Below are 13,748 nucleotides of genomic sequence, written 5' to 3' on the forward strand. Positions count from 1 at the left end.
TAATTTTAATTTTTCATATTCTAATTTTAATTTTTCATATTCTAATTTTAATTTTTCATTTGCTATTGTACTATTGGTTAATTTCTCCTCTATCAACTTTTTTTTAACTATGAAGTATTCTGCAATTGCCGTATTTCTTGCAGATCTATTGCTATCTCCTTGTATTTGCCTTTTCCCTGAAAATACACAAAATAATTAATGAATAATATTAATGATTATTTTCTCTAGTACATTCCATAAAGAACTTTATATTCATAAAACCCACCACCTATAATAATATCAAAAGACAGCATTATTACTATATTAATTGTATTTGTTCCATAACATTAAAGTTAAACAATACCACAGTGCAAAACATAAAATATAGTATAGGGGATTGTATTATTGTGTACACAATTTGTAATCATATGAAATGCAAACAGATCCTGTTATCAATGGAAAGCCTGCCATGTTGCCAAAGGACTGAATACTATAAGATACGATTATATAGAATTATTTAAAATAAAAAAATCATTACCAGCCCTTCTAGGAGTCTGAAAAGAATTAAATGTAAATGGCTTTGGTCTCTCTGGAGTTGGCAGCATGAACGGGGGCACCAGAGACAGCTATATCCTCAGACAAGGATACAACTGTTACTATTTCATCAGGCAAGATCAACATATCCCGACCCTCACTATCGCTAGCACCAACAATACCATCACCAACACCACCACTAACACCATCACCAACACCACCACCAACTCCATCACCAACACAGATACCATCACCAATATATTCCTTGTCGCCTCCAAAGGGTACTGTGAACCCGCTAACTGTACTCCCCAGGACACTAGCGACACGGTCCAATATATCATCTGGGGGTATGTAATCAGGAGCACCTCCACCAGTCTGCAAAATAAAATTTATGTAAACAAAAACACCACTACAATGTATGTAAAAAGTTATATGTATGTGAAATATTAATTTATATTAGAAAACATAGTATGTACCTGTATGTTGTTCATTCTTATTTTCGTTGCTCGTTTACGGGATTTTTTTTTAATGTTTTACCATTTAAAACTAAGCTGCTGAGGCGTTCTGCGACAAGTTGTAGCCGTTGCGTTGAATTGTTCCGTTATTTTGGTCCACTCCTCTATTTTTAATTTGTTGTTGGTGGTGTTGGTACATTTAGTAGTTATAATGCGACTATTTTCAATAAGTTGCAGCAAAGCCTTAGTTTCATCTTTAGATAATGGTTTGCCCTTCGCCTATAATTGTTAAATTCATGTTAGTTTGTTTTTACAAAATTAGCGGGAAATTGTAAGCGTCATTAAAAAAACTCACGCTACGCAGCATTACATGTGCGCACGCATCAATTTAGTTACAATACGTAAAATAAAAACGATTTGACTTACCATTACTGTATCCATGTTAATTTAATTCAGAAAATCAAAAATAATAACAATTAAATATTGAGAGTCGGTAGTGTAACAGACTGTAACTGGAAATAGTTTGCACTGCTGTCAAATATCAATCGTAGTCAAAGTATAAATCACGATACGTTTCACACGAACCAATAAATGATTAAACACAAAAATGGTGAATTGAAATTTTGTAATTAACATAACAAATAATAAACACAGTATTTTATTATATGTAATATATTAACATTACATTGTATATTAATATCAAATTATATACTTCGAAATTCTAAATACAGAAATGTGAGTAGCGGCATACATTATGCGTAACACAGAACGGCGGGAGGGAACGGTCGATCCAAGGATCGATGCCTATCGAGTGTCAAAAAAAATAGAGTTGTCATTTTGGGACGCAGATTGGAGATCGATCTGGAGATAGGGATCAATCTAAGATTGGTAGCGATCTTGGATTGTGGATACGTTATTAATTTCGGGCGTTAATCTATTAAAAAAAAACTTCTTCAAAATCCGTTGCGTAGTTTTAAATATTTAAGCATAAGTACATAAGGACAGACAGCGACAGCGACTTTATTTTATACTATGTAATAATGATTTCTAAACACTGAACTAAATATTATGGAGCGTCTGTCTCCTAACTATTATTCAAGGATACTTAAAAATAAATATATATATTCAAAGCTGAAAATATTATATATTTATTTGTTGAACTTTTAATGTTACAACGTTGATCTTTTATTTCTTCCCACATATAATAATTTTTGTTTAAAATAGTGACTTCTCGGTCATTGTCAAAGTAGAAATACTGGCAACTATAAAGTTATTGTTTTTTTTTATTTTTCTTTTAACGGCGATGTGTGATTTGTATTTGTTATTACTGGATTTCGATGTTTTCTGTTATTATTAAGTTAGTTAATTATATTAACTAAGACGTTAGTTAGTTAATATATTTGGTTAGAAACATGGGTTATATAAAATTATGTGTTATAATAGTAGTATCTTGTGCTATTGGTATATTTATATTTTATAATTGGTATATTTCGGTTATTTCCGTTTCTACATATTTGTTTTACTTTTGCCGTATTTACAAACTCACTACATACATTACAACCTTATCTTTATTCAAGTTTTGTAGAAATGTGATATCCTTACTATAATTTGTATAGTATAGAATAGAAAAAGGCTTTTGTTCTTTAGATTTCATATGTTCAAGAAATCAAGTCACTGAAATGTGTTTCTTTTATTATATTACTAGCTTACCCGTGCAACTTCGTCTGCATTAAGTAAGTGACTTCACATTTCTCGTTATATTTCGCCGAATTTACATAATATCTTTTTAAATTATAGCCTATATGTTATTCTGATGTAGCAATGTTACTGTAAAGAATCATTAAAATCCGTTCAGTAGTTATTGCGTGAAAGAGTAACAAACATCCACCTATAATCACAAACATTTGCGTTTATAATATTAGTAAGAAGTAACGCGGTGAAAAGTAATGCCTCGGAAGCCATGCCTCGACAGCCATGGAAAACTGTGCAGTGTTGCCAGTACATAATATTTATAGTATTATAATTTATTAATAAATGTTATTTTACCTTCCAGCGTATACTATAAACTTAAGAGTTTATTTTTGGCACGTCCGCGTTGTCTGGTATAATTAGACATAATTAAATCTCGAAAAGTTATCGAAAGTTTGAAACAACTTTCATTGACCGATCATACAAGAGTGAATGTAGCAATGAATTAAGTATTATAAGTGTGAATTCATTAATAAATAATATTACAATCAGCATTAATGAACCGGTTGAACTTGACAGTGGAAGTTCATTCAGATTTAATGTTATTCTAAACTTTCTCTATATATCATTGCCTACTATAACTCGCGGCTTTGCTTCTAGAATTTGTGCATTAGGATAAAAAAAGAATAGGTGCATGTACACTGTTCTTTCATTTAAAAATTCATTTACTTACAAACTGTAAATTTAATTATTTATTCAAGTATTATTACAAATTGCAATGCATCATCATCATCTGCAAAGGTTTAAAACATATTTTTTTAATGTTTTATTTTTATTTATTTATATCGAGCAACTTTATGGCTATATTTATTTAAATAAAAAATACAACATTATAGCATGGTTCCGAGCCACAAAAGCCTCTCAATATTAGGTTACTTTTGATTCAGATGAAGTTGACATTGTCCAGTTCCAATAATAACCATAAATTAATATTGAACTTACATTAATATTGTTAATATAGAATTCATTAGTCAATATATTTAAAAAAAAAAACGATCGACGAATCGACATTTTTATTTAATTATTATTTGCACATTTTGACCCACTCAACACTTCCTATGCCACGCTCTTGGGGTGACTGGAAGAGATCTCTTTTAGAGATAAGTCCTCCTTTGTTAACATTAGTTGTAATTAATATAATTACAAATGCAATAATGAATATTAAAAAAAATATAAAATTGTTAAAGCCACTGAGTAAAGCAGATATAATAATAATAATAATCTCAGGACAATTCGCACAGCGCCATCTAGACCCAAGTTAAGCTAGCTAAAGCTTGTGTTATGGGTAGATAGATTGGTTATGTTGTTAAATATGTTAAGCTTGTGATATGGTAGATATGATTTAAAATATTATCTTGTATAGTTGTATAGCTATAGTGAGTACAGTAAATGCATTTGTATGGATGCCCAGTAACCCACTGCCGATGTACTGTTGAAGGGCAACTAGTTGGTTAGCTAGTTTCTCTACTCTAGGTAGTTCAGACAAAATACTGAAATACTCTCTACAGGCTCTATGATAGAGTCACCTCTGACATTTCTTACAGAATACTTGTCTCTTGTCTAAGAAATAAAACCATCGCTCCTAAGAATATCCTTCAATTGTTTGTTCTTGATTTACGAAAAAAAACTATTATCTATGTATTTGTATCTATCGGATCTCGGTAGCTAAGATAAAACCATCGCTCCTAAGAATATCCTATATCCTTCAATTCTTGACCCTGATCCTGACCCTGATGACGGATCTTGGTAGCGAACTCTGAAAGAGGGCGAGCACAATAGATCTATGTAGGTCATAGTGCTACAGGTGCAAGCACCTGACAATAGCTCAAACAACCTAATAAAAAAAACCAGTCATTATGTTCTTTTCCTGCGTTAGATCTTTTTTTTTTCAATTGCAATGGCGAATATACTGACGGGCCACAATGGTAACCGTCACATATAGAGATCTGGTATTGGTAATAATGTGGACTATTTACCTCATTGCTAGCAATGTACCATGTCAGGTCTACGCGGTTCCCCTTGAAAACCATCGTTAAAAATTCTTAATGACTTTGCCAGGATGGGCTAACTGACTTGACCTCATGCTCATCTTATCATCCGCCACCGGCGCCCCGCCAGCGTAAACCTTTAGCGCCATTTAAAACACTTAGCGGGTGCACCATTCCATTATTATTCAGTAAAATACCAAATGGAGAAATAGAGGTGTTAGAGTATCCAAATACTTAATATTTAGAAAAAGTTATTTCATTATTTTGTACTCTGTGCTTAGATTATTTTCCTAATGTTGTCGTCCGTTTCCGGTGCTCGAATAAAGAACATACAATCGTCGTCGTCCCTCTTTATTATTTTATATAAAACCCAAGCGGCTATCCTCACAACGCAACACAGACCACTAGTACACATTGTACCTTTATAAAGTTCACAGCATTACGTTTAATTACCACTTCCATGGTTCACAAGGCCGACTGGCTGCATCATTGATGGTTTTACACGTGTGCTGTTTTAACAAGGTTGTAATAGTACTACTCTATGTGTAATGAAAATTAACCTATCTGTTGTAGTTTCAATTACACTCCTATTTGACGGCCTCGGTGGTCTAGCGGTTTAGCACACCGCTTTGCTTCCGATGGTCGCGGGTTCGATGCAAACACTTGTATTAATGAGTATGATTGTTTGTATCGGTCTGGGTGTTTACTATGTATATCATGTATTTACGAAAAATATATATCAATATATTTGTATCTGGTACCCATGCCAGTAACACAAGCTTTAGCTAGCTCTACTTGGGTCTAAATGAAGATGTGTGAATTATGCTGACATTATTATATTAATACTAGCAGTGCCCGCGGTTTAACCCGCGTTAAGATTCAATAAAATATATGTGTTATTCTTAAGCATAAGCTATATCAGTATCAAGTTTCATCAAAATCCGTTTAGTAGTTTTTCCGTGAAAGAGTAACAAACATCACTACTTCCGCATTTATGATATTAATAATAAAATAGGATTATGTTTAATATTAAGGTTATTTGAAGCGATTCATAACTGAATTAAACGTAACATAATACACAATGTTGTGAATTTCTATTAAAGGAATTGAAACAATAAAAGGAATGGATTGAAACCATCTCTAAACTTAAATTAATTAGATGTTTAATTGACTAACCTTACCGGCGTTTATAGAAATCAGACTAATGGAAAATTCAAAATATCTTTATTCATGTAGGTCTACAATGTACCGTCATTTCGGAATGATTTCGAGATGAGAAGAACTGACAAGAAATTCTGCTCGTATTCTTTTCAAATTAATATTATACATGTTTACATTAATACAGATTAATTTTTAAATTCAAATTGCATTTATTGTTAAAGTACATATCTTAGTATTAAAAAATTGCTAGCTATTATTATGTTTGTATATTAAGGTGTAAAGCAAAATCTTTGTACCGCCTTTTTACGAAAATTGCGCGGCGGAGGAATATAAAATTTCCCGCTCTTTTATTTTATATCAAGAAGGAGTGCAGAATGTTAATATTTTTTTAATTACATGTAACTAGCTTTTGCCCGCGGCTTCGCTCGCGTTAATTTATACCCCTAAGGGTGGAATTTATTAAAATCCTTATGGGATGCCTACGTCATAGTAGATTTATGCATGCAAACTCTCAGCCAGATCGGTTTAAAATTGACAAAGTTTCATACAAACTTTCATCCCCTATTTTTTCCCCTTGGGGGTAGAATTAATTAAAATCCTTTCTTAGCAAATGCCTACGTCATAACATCTACCTGCATGCCAAATTTCAGCGCGATCCGTCCAGTGGTTTGGACTGTGCGTTGATATATCTCTATGTCAGTCACCTTTGAGTTATATATATAGATTAAAAAACAATACATGACACAGACCACAAAGTATTTCAAACTCGCATATATACTCTTTTGTTTATGGTTAAAGTCTGTGGTCAAATTGAGAATAGATTAATATAGTTTGTCCTTAATATTATTTCTCTATAGTCTTACTGAATGTTACGTTAATTATGATATGATATGTTTTCGACCACTGGCGACCACTATTACTCATAATTATTACTATTAAACTATAATATTATTGTTACAAAGTTACATAATAAGGACAATACTCGAACATACTGAATGTCATCCCAGTTCAGTCAGTTCAAACAGTCATGTATTTTTTCTTACTGGAAATAAATGAGGAAAACCACTTATTGTAACACTTAAACTGTGGACAATAAAATGACTTCAATAAGTAGTTACATTATTATTATTTTATTTCTATTGAAAACAAATTCATTCATATTTCACAATATAAGCTTATAACTTAACTTATAACTTAAAAAAAAAATTACTATACTTTTTAAACAACAGTGTCCTATATTATTATAGATTGGAAAAGAGATGATATTATTACGTCAGCTGTCTTCATGCCTTCTCTTCTTAAATTACATTGATGGTATATGGACAAATTCAAATTCAAATTCATTCATTTATTCATGTAGGACATTTTAGCCGCTTATGACCTTAAAATTTTTGTATTATAATTTTTTCCCTACCGTCCAGTAACCTAGATCGGAACTAAACAGGAATCTAGATGGGTTGTGAACATATTAATAACATTAAGACTAGATTTAAAGACACTTGCTGTTCCTAAGTATCGTATAGAAAAAGTCGTGAAGTCTTTTATGGGAATGGGTATAAAAATTTACAATAAGATACCAAAGGATATACTGGAATTACCTTTAAATAAATTTAAAACATGTTAAATCATATTCTTGAGCAAAGCCTCACTAAATGATTATTTAAATGTTAAAAGTACATGGCTAGTTGTTCATGCAAGGCATTATCATATAATGTTAGACATATGAGTAAACAATAAAAACAAAGTAGCTTTAAAAAAAAGCTGTTTAGTTTCTTGCCCTTTCATCTCAATTGAATCTGTATTGAACTGTAGGGTAAACAAATATTAATACAAAAACTTACGTCATAATCAGAAGTGACAAAAATGTACATGAATAAATAATTTTTGATTTGATTGGAATAGAATTTGTCAAGGTAATTAATAATAATAGCAATAAAGAAATAGTATCACTAGACTTCACGTTCACAGGCGTAACGCGTATGGAATTTAGTCGACTCGGAACATTGCCAATGTTTGAATCCTTCGTCTTTTTTAAACTCGCCTTATTTCTAATTTATGTATTCAACCTCATTTCTATCGGTTCACTTTCGCACAATGCGTGCATTGAATCATTTATGATGTATATTGCATTCGTTATTTATGTTTTTACCTTCATACTTGTCCTATAATAGATTTAGCATATAATCTTACTTAATATGTTATTCTCAATTGACATTAGTTTCATAACTGTCTTTCACATCAATCATTATATTATAACTATATAATCTTGGACAATTCACACAGCGCCATCTAATTCCAAGCTAAGGAGTGCGTGTGTTATAGGCATTAGATAACTGATATTTTTTTTTGTAAATAGATACATAATATACATAGAAAATACTCAGTCATGAATACAAATGTTTGTACCGTTTAAGGAATCGAACCCGCGACAGTCGGAAGTAAAGCGGTGTGCTAAACCGCTAGACCACTGACGCCTTCAAATATTAAATTCTTATTTAAAAAACAGTTATAAACAATTTAACCAAATTATTACTAACCTATTTTTTGAGAAATGATTTATAGAACTCGTTAACTGCTGTAATACGTAAATAGAATTTAGTAACGCCTTTGACCCAATAAACACAACCAATTTGCACTTGTCAATCACGTGAGGTTACATACATGTGGTACATTTACTGTACTATTACAGCGAAGACGAGCAACAAGAGTTGATTGATGACTACATTGTACACCTAACAATAGCAGTGGCATCCGTACCAGTGGCCTCACAAGCGGACACATCGCCGACAGTGTTTTGAATCGCCACAACATGAATAGCCTCTTATAGAAGTTTTCAAACACTTTCTACTTGAGCGATGGTCTATAAACTGAATTTTTTGACGTTGTATTACTTTCCTTTCACTATATTAACTTAAACATGTTCAACAATAGACATTTTCAGTTGTAGTGCTAAAACACAATGTATATGTGTTGTAAATTTACAATGGTTTACATAATCTTATCGCGCCATCAAATATTTAAGAAAACTCGGTCGTCATTATCTTGAAATTTATACCTTACACTAATATTTTTCTGCTGCCATATAATATTACCTTGAAAATAAATTTAGATACTTGAAAGAGATCTAGGTCATTTCCTATTACAAGTGGGCGCTATTAAATATGATTCTCAATTGAAATTTTAAAATTTAGCAAATTAGTAAACTTACTATATATTGATTACTATATTGTTTATTTCTGATGGCTCGGGATATCAGATATAAACAATTTATCTCTGTCTATCTATCTATCAAATACGAATGCTAATTCAATTAGATAGAGCTGCCAAAACGTTCAATTATTCAACGTTATATTTTTAATTTTATTAGCTTACTAATATATTCAAAATAAATGAAATCCATAAACAATATTACTGGCTCGTGTTTAAATCTAATTTTATAGACCTATTTGTGGTAATACTATCCCATTGTGGTTGCACTTGTATCCTGAGATCTAGAAATATCTAAAGTTTTGTTATGAAATCAAAGTGAGCTATAGTCACGTTTTCTGCGTAACAAGTGGTTATTTCTGTAACTTCAAATAATATTGCATACGCACTTGCTTTTGCTTTATTATCAAAAAGCAATCTAGGTATGTACCTAGTACATACTAAAGATATTAATTTGATTTACTCTAATTTTAACTTTCTCAAGGGAATTCATTTCATTAGTTTGGCATACTATACAATATTATTTAAATAGCTGTATTCTAGATCATTGATTAGAACCAGTTGTTTACAAAACATGGCTTAAGTAGGATATCGATAGTCATCGATAATGACATTCAGTAGACCTTAGACCTACTTATATTTAATGCACTCTGTTATTATTATTTAATTGTCTATATATACTATATTCCATATCTGACTAGTTGTTTTGTCTATAGATGTAATTAACAAAAATCTCTTATCACAGTGTTTGTTATCGAATTCCTGCAAAATGGTTTGACTCTTTTCTATGAAATTTTTGGCCTATTTGCAACGTTTGCGGGACAATCTTTATTTGATGCCTTTGATTGACTAGATTCTGTCTAAAGCAGAGTATCAAAATATATATTCGTAGTTATCCGCAATAATTCATACAATACGCCAAGGACACTCGGTGTGCAGAGCTATCATCTCAAGAGTTTTATTGCGTGATTGTCGTCAATGGCAGAGTTGCAAGCCAATTACATAGTTACTTGGAGCATAGCGACAGACGTGACGAATGTGGGTATAATAGTTGATCTTTATGCTCTATGTACATACACAACCTCATATAATTTTTGGTATATATATTTAAGTTATTTTCATCTCAAATAGTGTAAGTGTCATAAATAATGTATTGATATGTTTGTTATAAAGTAAATAATTGTCAGAGTTATAAGATTATCTGCAATATATAATGTATTTATTTTTTATGGAACAGCTGTAATAATTTTGCACGAGGCATTACGGTAGAGTGGGATATTGACTAAAATTAAAATAATAAATACAGATAACAACCAAGGTAGACATGCACAAATGTCTCGATGTATAAAATAACTCGTCGAATAGTAATATTAAAATACTAAATTTAAAACTAAACCGTGTGAAAACTAATTACCCGCTTCTCCAGATTTCCAAAGATGAGAAAGTAGCCTGACCCTGGACCAAGGAAGTATAATTATATATAATTTCATACATAATACGTTGATTTCACACATAAGTTGTTTAGCGGTTTGCGGTATTTACCGTTTTCCTTCCTAAAATAAACTCGTGTTAAGGCCGGTCGTTCTGTTTGTATGTTCATCGAAAATATTGGTGTTAGGTGATGTAGTATGTGTAATAATATTTTTATGTGAACTCATACGTAGATCATTATGGAAATCAAAATTGTCTCATTTGCATACATTCGTTGAGTAATATTACTTACCTACCAACTATTCTTTGTATTCAATTACATAGGTCAGCCTTGCCGCAATCATTCCAGCATCACTATGTATCTACATGTATTATAATATTCTGTTAATCTAATAAGGTCGTTATTGAAATATATTTTTAGATTTAAAACAATATTCTTGCTGTTCTTATAATGGTCTACTGGCCTTTTCGTAATTCGACTTTTTTAGAATTGTACACCATGCCTGTGCTAACTACGCTTGCGGGGCACTAATGGATGATGATAGGATTTTAAATAAATTGAATTCTAATATAGCATTAAATTTCAAGCAATTTCAAATATAGATATTGTAAAAGTATGTAATTGATTCTATGAATTTAAAACATACTGAGATACTGCTAGTACACATACTATGCTGAGTTCTATTGTATTATTTGGTATCTTACCTTGTTTACTATATTACCTATTATATATGCTGCGATAGAACAAGAATGCTGTTTTGGTCTGATGAATTAAGAAGCATAAGTTAATATATATACCTTACTAACCTTAGTAGCATCGCCTTCGCGTCATGGTGGAGTGCTCACGGTCACATCTTGCCATAATCTGTAAAGTTCACGATATTATCTACTCACATAGTCAATGTACTAACAACGAATTAATAACATAATTACCAACAAAAATCGTATTTGTCACTTATGCATGTAGGATGGGAGAGGTTGATGCATGAAGTGGAACGTTGGATGAAAGGGAAAGAAGGAATGTGCGAGAGAGAGGAAAAAAGCGGGAAAAACAAAAAAAAAACGGAAGTATAACGTAAAACAACAGAATAGGGACAGTAATAAATGCAAAATTGCTGGTATTAGTGAATACTATTATTTGCTCCCACTAAATCCCATATATATTTGACCTGTACATCAAAACGCAATAGAAACTATAGACAACGACATAACTCCGCTATAAAATTATTTTTAGATCCACCAACTGTTTCTCAACGCCATAGAAATGCTGCATTATGCATATTCATAGAGATGCCAAATTCATTTAACGTTATATCGACAATTTTATCACCGTCTGTAGATTTTATATGTATTGGTCACTATAACTAGTTTTGAAAACTTAATCTGTGAATAAGAAAACAGAGTTTTTTTATTGTTCATTGACCTCATTGGGCTTTTATTGTAATATTGTTATTGCTAAAATTTCAAAACTATCCGCTTAAAGAAATGTCTTTCCAAACCTTTTTGTTATTTATTAAGAACTGTTAAATTACAAAATAGATAAATAGATTGTTTTTTAAATCTACAAATGAGTTGTAACCAAGATAAGCTAAGCTTAGCTTTGGACTAGATAGCTGCATCTGTCTCCTCATCCTCATCATTTATATATTTTTCCTTAAACAAATAAACGTTTATAATTATCCATATTAACCTATAATTTTGTAGACAAAGACTTAAATAGAATTTAATGTTTCATAAAGTACGTAATACATTAAACAATCATTAAATTTCTATCGATATTGATGTACACACTTGATTGTTTAATCGACTAATTTAACACTACTTCCCAACCGTTGTGTTTACAAAATTTAAATCCGGCTAAGCTTTGTTACATTTGTATATATCCTACTGGATATAAGTTCAGTAAAGTCTATAGTACGATCATTTCATTATTACAACATATTAACGGTCATTTCCTGGTTGTGATCGAATATTTGATTAAAGTCTGATAAAAAATATTATTTAAGATATAACTACATTGAAACCAAGTTTTCCGCTAATTAGTAACTACAGATAATTATTGCATTAAGAACTTTTTTGACCGATTACCACAATTTGAGAAAGAATTAATATTCAAATGCATTTATGATCTATATAATAAAAATCTCTTTTAACAAGCCATCCTACCGACTCTAATAATGTTATCAATTACTCAACCACGCCAAATAATTGATTGGTACCCAAATCATCTCTCAGTGGAACCTGTAACGATATTGAACCTAAAGGCGTAACTATAAGGCTTATTGTAACAGTCAAATGGAAAGACGCGTGCGCAGAGACAATAGTGTAATTGGAGGCCTCGGTCAACAATCGAAAACGAAAGGAAACGCCAGCGGATATGACGTGACGAACAACGTAATGATGGTAATACGCTTTACCTAATTATGATTACCGAACATGGAATGTCTTCAAATGATACGCGATGGTGTAGGGCTATTTGATGATACTATTCTTTAATTGAACGTTTTAGTACTTTTAGCTTTCTTATATAGCACAGAGGACAAACAAGCCTGTTGGTAAGTGATTACCTCCGCCCATGAGCACCCACTACACCAGGGGAACTGCAAGTGCGGTGCCGACCTTAAACAAGGAATAATCTCTTCTTGAAGGTTGCAATATCGGCACGGAAATAACATTGGTGGAATGTGATTCCACAATTTGGTTCTGCGTGGTAAATAGTTTATGGAAGAATGCACGGTGGACGACCGCCATTCATCTATATGATCAGGATGGTATTTTAGTTTCTGGCGGTAGTGCGAGCTGGGTAGGAATTGATTAAAAGTGAATTTATTCAAATTGTAGATTTAATAGAATAATTTTAATAAATATGCTAATTTTAACCTTTAATCAAAGAGAGTGCTGTCGATACGCCCCCATCTATATTGAATTCGATTATGCTAAGTGAAACGTGAGTAAATTGATCGTTATGTACATTCCCTACAACGGCAACTGTCAGCTATATATCTCCAACGTCCCTCTGATGGTGACTTCCCTCATAAATATAATAATAATAATAATTTACTCAGCATAGCATAACACAGTAAAAAATATAGTAGGACTTAAAAGCTAACCTCGCACTAGGAGCTGAAAAGGCCACCAATCAACTGGTGCCGCAGCGTGTCACTACAGCGCTGATTTTTATAAGAGCCACTTTTTGGAATAAAAGAAATATAATAAAATTTAATATAAGAATAAGTTAATTGGA

The 13,748-nt window shown here is 31.8% G+C and overlaps 1 protein-coding gene across 2 annotated transcripts in view; it reads left to right on the top strand.

Annotated features, from left to right (window-relative positions):
- The window catches only part of LOC131843172 (myc box-dependent-interacting protein 1), a 66,104-nt gene that overhangs the window by 30,950 nt on the left and 21,406 nt on the right, over positions 1-13,748 (top strand). The gene's annotated exons all lie outside the window — the stretch shown is intronic.

This window comes from Achroia grisella, unplaced genomic scaffold, assembly GCF_030625045.1.
Source record: "Achroia grisella isolate CSIRO2021 unplaced genomic scaffold, CSIRO_AGI_Agris_v1 utg283, whole genome shotgun sequence".
In the NCBI taxonomy this organism is placed as follows: Eukaryota; Metazoa; Arthropoda; class Insecta; order Lepidoptera; family Pyralidae; genus Achroia; species Achroia grisella.